Source organism: Camelus bactrianus, unplaced genomic scaffold, assembly GCF_048773025.1.
Source record: "Camelus bactrianus isolate YW-2024 breed Bactrian camel unplaced genomic scaffold, ASM4877302v1 HiC_scaffold_21, whole genome shotgun sequence".
NCBI classification, from domain to species: domain Eukaryota; kingdom Metazoa; phylum Chordata; class Mammalia; order Artiodactyla; family Camelidae; genus Camelus; species Camelus bactrianus.
Genome location: NW_027413935.1, coordinates 590,381 through 599,443, shown reverse-complemented (window position 1 = coordinate 599,443; position 9,063 = coordinate 590,381).

The following is a 9,063-nucleotide window of genomic DNA, read 5'->3' as shown; positions in this document are numbered from 1 at the left end:
TTTTATAAAACTTGCCGATTGAGAACCTCAGCATGTGTTTCAAATGAGTTCAGAGGAGAGAGTTTCCAGTGTTAGGTGTTGGTGTTTGTTCTATCAGTTGCATTCACAATGTAGGCTGACAAGGGGAAAAAAAAAACAAAACAACAACAAGAAAAAAAAATTCAAAGGGAAGGTAGACAGGCCGTGCAAAGGAGAGCTCAATCACAGAAGAGCTGTCTCCAGGAGACCAAAGTCATGCTCTTTCACATTCTAAGTGATTGGTTTGTGCAGTGAACCAAATCTGAGCAGTTCCAATGTTTGAAAATGTAATGACTTACATAGAAATACTAATATACCCTTCAAGGTCATGAAACAGTTCCTTGGCCTTAGGAAACGTGTAACTTCTGTGAGATCATGTAGGTCAATTTGATGGGCCTCTTATAACCTTAAGATTCATCTTGCTCCTTATCTTTCCTCTGCATGAAAATATGTTAATACCAGCTTTGGAATCAAATCAATTCTTTTCTTTTTAAATCTGCCTTTTTAAAAGTTCCTTTGTATTTGCAGAATTACCAAGGAGTTGTTAAAAATTACCGTATTTTCTACCTCTGCATGAAATTAAGCAAAGACCGAAGTACGAAAAGGTCATCGAAACAAGAGACTATAAAAGAAACCTGAGAATAGCGGTACACTGCTAATGATAGCCTAAAATTTAATTTAAAGTCAGTCCTGAAACTGTGTAATGGTTAAGGATTGAGTTTCTATCCTCATCCACATGTTTAAAGAATCTTCTGTATTGGCTATCTCTAACCAAATTAGTGGGAATGGGAGAGGGCGGGGAACAGCTCACTAAGAATCTACTCATCTATAGTCCTTTTATCTTTTCATTTAGAAGGGTAAGCTACTGAATGTCATATATATAATGCGGTACATAAAATGTGATAAATGCTGCACCTAACACACAAAGTCTACAATAGACCATAGATCTACAAAGGACTGTGATCTATGGATCAGAACTAGCAGAGTTAACATCAACCCAGTTCCTAGCAAACGTTGCTAACTTATGGCCATAGCTATCATTTCAGGCCCAATACCCCCGTTATAAAAGCAAATATTCTGTAGACCCCCTTCCCTTCCAAACGAGGCACTCTATCTTCAACTATAATTTTTAAGTAAATTTAAATCAATTTAGAATAATGGAATATATGTTATTGTACATTCATAACTATACTATATTCCTATTCCTACACCCCTCTTAATTATAATAAGTAAGTTAGGATCAGGGAAAGCAATATGAGAAATTATCCCACACGGGAAGTTCAGGAAAAATGAAAGAGCAAAGGCAGAGATGGACTCTCAGCTACTAGCAGGCCAGTTTTCTCTGTAGACGATCACAGACAAAGGGGGAAAAATACTTAACTGGAGTATGTATAACATGCTAAGATAAATTACAATCTGTCAATGTTGACCAAGAGTGAGGAAGTTTGATATTCCTGTGAATGAGCTATTTATAAACGTACTTATAAACCAATTCAGTGTGTTATGACACGAGTTAAGAGTGCCAATGAAGTGCCCTGGAAACATTTCATCCCAGAGCCAGCCACATGTCCAAAGATGCATTCAGTCTGTGGTGGGAAAGAAAAGTGGGCCGGGGGCTCCAGATGAGGGGAGCCGTGTAGCAACTTGGGGCAAGGACGCAGATGCCAAAGCTGGGCCTGTCCGACAGGGAGCTCAGGAGGGACTCAGCTGCTGCTTTGGGAGGTGGCAGGAGGTGGGGGGAGGGGATAGCCCGACCCTGGCTCCTGAAGCACCCCTCCCCTCCCTTCCTACTTGGGTCCCACACAGCGCCCCTCACTGCATCCTGCCTTGGCCTACCTGTGCCCCACATACACCCCGATGCTTCCCTCCCCGTTGCCTGAGCCCGAGCCTCCCTGCCTGCCTTCGACCATCCCCAGTACCCCCATCGTGCCGTGACCTACCTGCACCTGGGGCTCCATCCTGCTTCCCTGCTGGGGACTGGCCTTCTTGGACATGTGCGTCTCCTGGCAAGCTCTGGAGCCCTGAAGTACCTGAAATAACCTTAAGTTCAGGAAAAGAATAAAGCTCAATGATAAAGAAAATCTCTATCATTTTATTCATTGAATCATGTTGTTTATGTTTACATATAAAGTATGCATATCTGTGTGCATATGCATGGCTATATTTTGGGTTTTTATGTAATAAAATTACATATTAACATTTTATTTCTTTAAAACATTGACGCATTGTGGCAAAACGTTAGCATTTAAAAATCTTTCTTTTCAGAAATCAGATCGTATACAAATGCTTGAAGTTTCTTTTTCACCTTTCCTTTATCCCATTCCCTTCTTTGCATCCAAAGAGGTAACCGTTATCCTGAAGTCAGTGTTGTTTTACTTTCCCAGCTGTTTTTTTTTTTTCGCCAGTCCCGCGGCCTGGGGAGGGTGGGGCTCCGGCGAAAGGACGAGGGGCGGGTTCCCCTCCCGATCTCAGAGAAGCTCCCAAAAGGGCAGCGGCGTGCCCACCTGCCGCCACCTCGGGCGGCCGCGAACCATTCAAATCGCCCGCGCCAAGAGGTACCCGGCGCTCGCGATTGGCTGAGCCGGACCAGCGCCCCTGGGCGGGGCCGGCCCCCTCGCAGCGGCCGCGGGTCCCGCCCCCACGCAGGGGCCGCGGGTCCCGCCCCGCGGGTGCGCATGCGCGCAGTCCCCAGAGGAAAGAGTCTGCGCACACCCCCGCCCGGCCTCCGACTCGCGCCGCGGCTCCCTCCCCTGTCCGCGGAGGCTTGTCGGCTCGGCGAGACAGCAAGAGCTGCGGCCGGCAGGGGGCTGTGCGGACCCAAGGCGGCTGCGGTGGCGCCGGCCTGTGGAAAATGCCACCAGGCGGCGCTTCGGTTCGTTGCTCGTGTGACGGCCGTTCCCCGCCCCCCCATCCCTGAACCCCCTGCGACCGCCGGGGAAGAACCGGCCCGCGCAGTGAGTACCGCACCGAGACGCTTCGGCGGGAACGAGGCCGACGGCCGGCTGTGCCGGTTGCGCCCCTGAGGTGAGTGCGGGCTGCGGCGGCGGCGGCGGCGGCGGCGGCGGCGGCGGCGGCGGCGGCAGGGCGCGGCGCGCGGGAAGGACGGGGGTTGCGGCGGCTGCCACCCCGGGTCCCCGCGGCGGAGGGAGGCCGCGCGGGCCTCTGCGGGGCGGGGAGGGCCGGCGCCGTCAGTGTTTAGTCTCAGCTATTCTGATGTCTAGTTTTGTGCCCTTTGCTATGTCCAATCCTATATGAATTTCTGTTTTTATCTGATCGCATGGGACTAGCCCAGTGGTTCTCCAATTGGCTGGACATTCAAATTGCTTGGAAAACTTTTTAAAAACATAGGGGCCTGCAGCCTTCCCCAGACAAGTTAATTCAGAATTTCTGAAGGTGGGGCTGAGGCATTAGTATTTTCTTAAGCTCCCTGTGTGATTATAATGAGTCCAACAATCACTCCCAACTCTAATAAAACGTTCTGACATTTTATAAAACTTGCCGATTGAGAACCTCAGCATGTGTTTCAAATGAGTTCAGAGGAGAGAGTTTCCAGTGTTAGGTGTTGGTGTTTGTTCTATCAGTTGCATTCACAATGTAGGCTGACAAGGGGAAAAAAAAAACAAAACAACAACAAGAAAAAAAAATTCAAAGGGAAGGTAGACAGGCCGTGCAAAGGAGAGCTCAATCACAGAAGAGCTGTCTCCAGGAGACCAAAGTCATGCTCTTTCACATTCTAAGTGATTGGTTTGTGCAGTGAACCAAATCTGAGCAGTTCCAATGTTTGAAAATGTAATGACTTACATAGAAATACTAATATACCCTTCAAGGTCATGAAACAGTTCCTTGGCCTTAGGAAACGTGTAACTTCTGTGAGATCATGTAGGTCAATTTGATGGGCCTCTTATAACCTTAAGATTCATCTTGCTCCTTATCTTTCCTCTGCATGAAAATATGTTAATACCAGCTTTGGAATCAAATCAATTCTTTTCTTTTTAAATCTGCCTTTTTAAAAGTTCCTCTGTATTTGCAGAATTACCAAGGAGTTGTTAAAAATTACCGTATTTTCTACCTCTGCATGAAATTAAGCAAAGACCGAAGTACGAAAAGGTCATCGAAACAAGAGACTATAAAAGAAACCTGAGAATAGCGGTACACTGCTAATGATAGCCTAAAATTTAATTTAAAGTCAGTCCTGAAACTGTGTAATGGTTAAGGATTGAGTTTCTATCCTCATCCACATGTTTAAAGAATCTTCTGTATTGGCTATCTCTAACCAAATTAGTGGGAATGGGAGAGGGCGGGGAACAGCTCACTAAGAATCTACTCATCTATAGTCCTTTTATCTTTTCATTTAGAAGGGTAAGCTACTGAATGTCATATATATAATGCGGTACATAAAATGTGATAAATGCTGCACCTAACACACAAAGTCTACAATAGACCATAGATCTACAAAGGACTGTGATCTATGGATCAGAACTAGCAGAGTTAACATCAACCCAGTTCCTAGCAAACGTTGCTAACTTATGGCCATAGCTATCATTTCAGGCCCAATACCCCCGTTATAAAAGCAAATATTCTGTAGACCCCCTTCCCTTCCAAACGAGGCACTCTATCTTCAACTATAATTTTTAAGTAAATTTAAATCAATTTAGAATAATGGAATATATGTTATTGTACATTCATAACTATACTATATTCCTATTCCTACACCCCTCTTAATTATAATAAGTAAGTTAGGATCAGGGAAAGCAATATGAGAAATTATCCCACACGGGAAGTTCAGGAAAAATGAAAGAGCAAAGGCAGAGATGGACTCTCAGCTACTAGCAGGCCAGTTTTCTCTGTAGACGATCACAGACAAAGGGGGAAAAATACTTAACTGGAGTATGTATAACATGCTAAGATAAATTACAATCTGTCAATGTTGACCAAGAGTGAGGAAGTTTGATATTCCTGTGAATGAGCTATTTATAAACGTACTTATAAACCAATTCAGTGTGTTATGACACGAGTTAAGAGTGCCAATGAAGTGCCCTGGAAACATTTCATCCCAGAGCCAGCCACATGTCCAAAGATGCATTCAGTCTGTGGTGGGAAAGAAAAGTGGGCCGGGGGCTCCAGATGAGGGGAGCCGTGTAGCAACTTGGGGCAAGGACGCAGATGCCAAAGCTGGGCCTGTCCGACAGGGAGCTCAGGAGGGACTCAGCTGCTGCTTTGGGAGGTGGCAGGAGGTGGGGGGAGGGGATAGCCCGACCCTGGCTCCTGAAGCACCCCTCCCCTCCCTTCCTACTTGGGTCCCACACAGCGCCCCTCACTGCATCCTGCCTTGGCCTACCTGTGCCCCACATACACCCCGATGCTTCCCTCCCCGTTGCCTGAGCCCGAGCCTCCCTGCCTGCCTTCGACCATCCCCAGTACCCCCATCGTGCCGTGACCTACCTGCACCTGGGGCTCCATCCTGCTTCCCTGCTGGGGACTGGCCTTCTTGGACATGTGCGTCTCCTGGCAAGCTCTGGAGCCCTGAAGTACCTGAAATAACCTTAAGTTCAGGAAAAGAATAAAGCTCAATGATAAAGAAAATCTCTATCATTTTATTCATTGAATCATGTTGTTTATGTTTACATATAAAGTATGCATATCTGTGTGCATATGCATGGCTATATTTTGGGTTTTTATGTAATAAAATTACATATTAACATTTTATTTCTTTAAAACATTGACGCATTGTGGCAAAACGTTAGCATTTAAAAATCTTTCTTTTCAGAAATCAGATCGTATACAAATGCTTGAAGTTTCTTTTTCACCTTTCCTTTATCCCATTCCCTTCTTTGCATCCAAAGAGGTAACCGTTATCCTGAAGTCAGTGTTGTTTTACTTTCCCAGCTGTTTTTTTTTTTTCGCCAGTCCCGCGGCCTGGGGAGGGTGGGGCTCCGGCGAAAGGACGAGGGGCGGGTTCCCCTCCCGATCTCAGAGAAGCTCCCAAAAGGGCAGCGGCGTGCCCACCTGCCGCCACCTCGGGCGGCCGCGAACCATTCAAATCGCCCGCGCCAAGAGGTACCCGGCGCTCGCGATTGGCTGAGCCGGACCAGCGCCCCTGGGCGGGGCCGGCCCCCTCGCAGCGGCCGCGGGTCCCGCCCCCACGCAGGGGCCGCGGGTCCCGCCCCGCGGGTGCGCATGCGCGCAGTCCCCAGAGGAAAGAGTCTGCGCACACCCCCGCCCGGCCTCCGACTCGCGCCGCGGCTCCCTCCCCTGTCCGCGGAGGCTTGTCGGCTCGGCGAGACAGCAAGAGCTGCGGCCGGCAGGGGGCTGTGCGGACCCAAGGCGGCTGCGGTGGCGCCGGCCTGTGGAAAATGCCACCAGGCGGCGCTTCGGTTCGTTGCTCGTGTGACGGCCGTTCCCCGCCCCCCCATCCCTGAACCCCCTGCGACCGCCGGGGAAGAACCGGCCCGCGCAGTGAGTACCGCACCGAGACGCTTCGGCGGGAACGAGGCCGACGGCCGGCTGTGCCGGTTGCGCCCCTGAGGTGAGTGCGGGCTGCGGCGGCGGCGGCGGCGGCGGCGGCGGCGGCGGCGGCGGCGGCAGGGCGCGGCGCGCGGGAAGGACGGGGGTTGCGGCGGCTGCCACCCCGGGTCCCCGCGGCGGAGGGAGGCCGCGCGGGCCTCTGCGGGGCGGGGAGGGCCGGCGCCGTCAGTGTTTAGTCTCAGCTATTCTGATGTCTAGTTTTGTGCCCTTTGCTATGTCCAATCCTATATGAATTTCTGTTTTTATCTGATCGCATGGGACTAGCCCAGTGGTTCTCCAATTGGCTGGACATTCAAATTGCTTGGAAAACTTTTTAAAAACATAGGGGCCTGCAGCCTTCCCCAGACAAGTTAATTCAGAATTTCTGAAGGTGGGGCTGAGGCATTAGTATTTTCTTAAGCTCCCTGTGTGATTATAATGAGTCCAACAATCACTCCCAACTCTAATAAAACGTTCTGACATTTTATAAAACTTGCCGATTGAGAACCTCAGCATGTGTTTCAAATGAGTTCAGAGGAGAGAGTTTCCAGTGTTAGGTGTTGGTGTTTGTTCTATCAGTTGCATTCACAATGTAGGCTGACAAGGGGAAAAAAAAAACAAAACAACAACAAGAAAAAAAAATTCAAAGGGAAGGTAGACAGGCCGTGCAAAGGAGAGCTCAATCACAGAAGAGCTGTCTCCAGGAGACCAAAGTCATGCTCTTTCACATTCTAAGTGATTGGTTTGTGCAGTGAACCAAATCTGAGCAGTTCCAATGTTTGAAAATGTAATGACTTACATAGAAATACTAATATACCCTTCAAGGTCATGAAACAGTTCCTTGGCCTTAGGAAACGTGTAACTTCTGTGAGATCATGTAGGTCAATTTGATGGGCCTCTTATAACCTTAAGATTCATCTTGCTCCTTATCTTTCCTCTGCATGAAAATATGTTAATACCAGCTTTGGAATCAAATCAATTCTTTTCTTTTTAAATCTGCCTTTTTAAAAGTTCCTCTGTATTTGCAGAATTACCAAGGAGTTGTTAAAAATTACCGTATTTTCTACCTCTGCATGAAATTAAGCAAAGACCGAAGTACGAAAAGGTCATCGAAACAAGAGACTATAAAAGAAACCTGAGAATAGCGGTACACTGCTAATGATAGCCTAAAATTTAATTTAAAGTCAGTCCTGAAACTGTGTAATGGTTAAGGATTGAGTTTCTATCCTCATCCACATGTTTAAAGAATCTTCTGTATTGGCTATCTCTAACCAAATTAGTGGGAATGGGAGAGGGCGGGGAACAGCTCACTAAGAATCTACTCATCTATAGTCCTTTTATCTTTTCATTTAGAAGGGTAAGCTACTGAATGTCATATATATAATGCGGTACATAAAATGTGATAAATGCTGCACCTAACACACAAAGTCTACAATAGACCATAGATCTACAAAGGACTGTGATCTATGGATCAGAACTAGCAGAGTTAACATCAACCCAGTTCCTAGCAAACGTTGCTAACTTATGGCCATAGCTATCATTTCAGGCCCAATACCCCCGTTATAAAAGCAAATATTCTGTAGACCCCCTTCCCTTCCAAACGAGGCACTCTATCTTCAACTATAATTTTTAAGTAAATTTAAATCAATTTAGAATAATGGAATATATGTTATTGTACATTCATAACTATACTATATTCCTATTCCTACACCCCTCTTAATTATAATAAGTAAGTTAGGATCAGGGAAAGCAATATGAGAAATTATCCCACACGGGAAGTTCAGGAAAAATGAAAGAGCAAAGGCAGAGATGGACTCTCAGCTACTAGCAGGCCAGTTTTCTCTGTAGACGATCACAGACAAAGGGGGAAAAATACTTAACTGGAGTATGTATAACATGCTAAGATAAATTACAATCTGTCAATGTTGACCAAGAGTGAGGAAGTTTGATATTCCTGTGAATGAGCTATTTATAAACGTACTTATAAACCAATTCAGTGTGTTATGACACGAGTTAAGAGTGCCAATGAAGTGCCCTGGAAACATTTCATCCCAGAGCCAGCCACATGTCCAAAGATGCATTCAGTCTGTGGTGGGAAAGAAAAGTGGGCCGGGGGCTCCAGATGAGGGGAGCCGTGTAGCAACTTGGGGCAAGGACGCAGATGCCAAAGCTGGGCCTGTCCGACAGGGAGCTCAGGAGGGACTCAGCTGCTGCTTTGGGAGGTGGCAGGAGGTGGGGGGAGGGGATAGCCCGACCCTGGCTCCTGAAGCACCCCTCCCCTCCCTTCCTACTTGGGTCCCACACAGCGCCCCTCACTGCATCCTGCCTTGGCCTACCTGTGCCCCACATACACCCCGATGCTTCCCTCCCCGTTGCCTGAGCCCGAGCCTCCCTGCCTGCCTTCGACCATCCCCAGTACCCCCATCGTGCCGTGACCTACCTGCACCTGGGGCTCCATCCTGCTTCCCTGCTGGGGACTGGCCTTCTTGGACATGTGCGTCTCCTGGCAAGCTCTGGAGCCCTGAAGTACCTGAAATAACC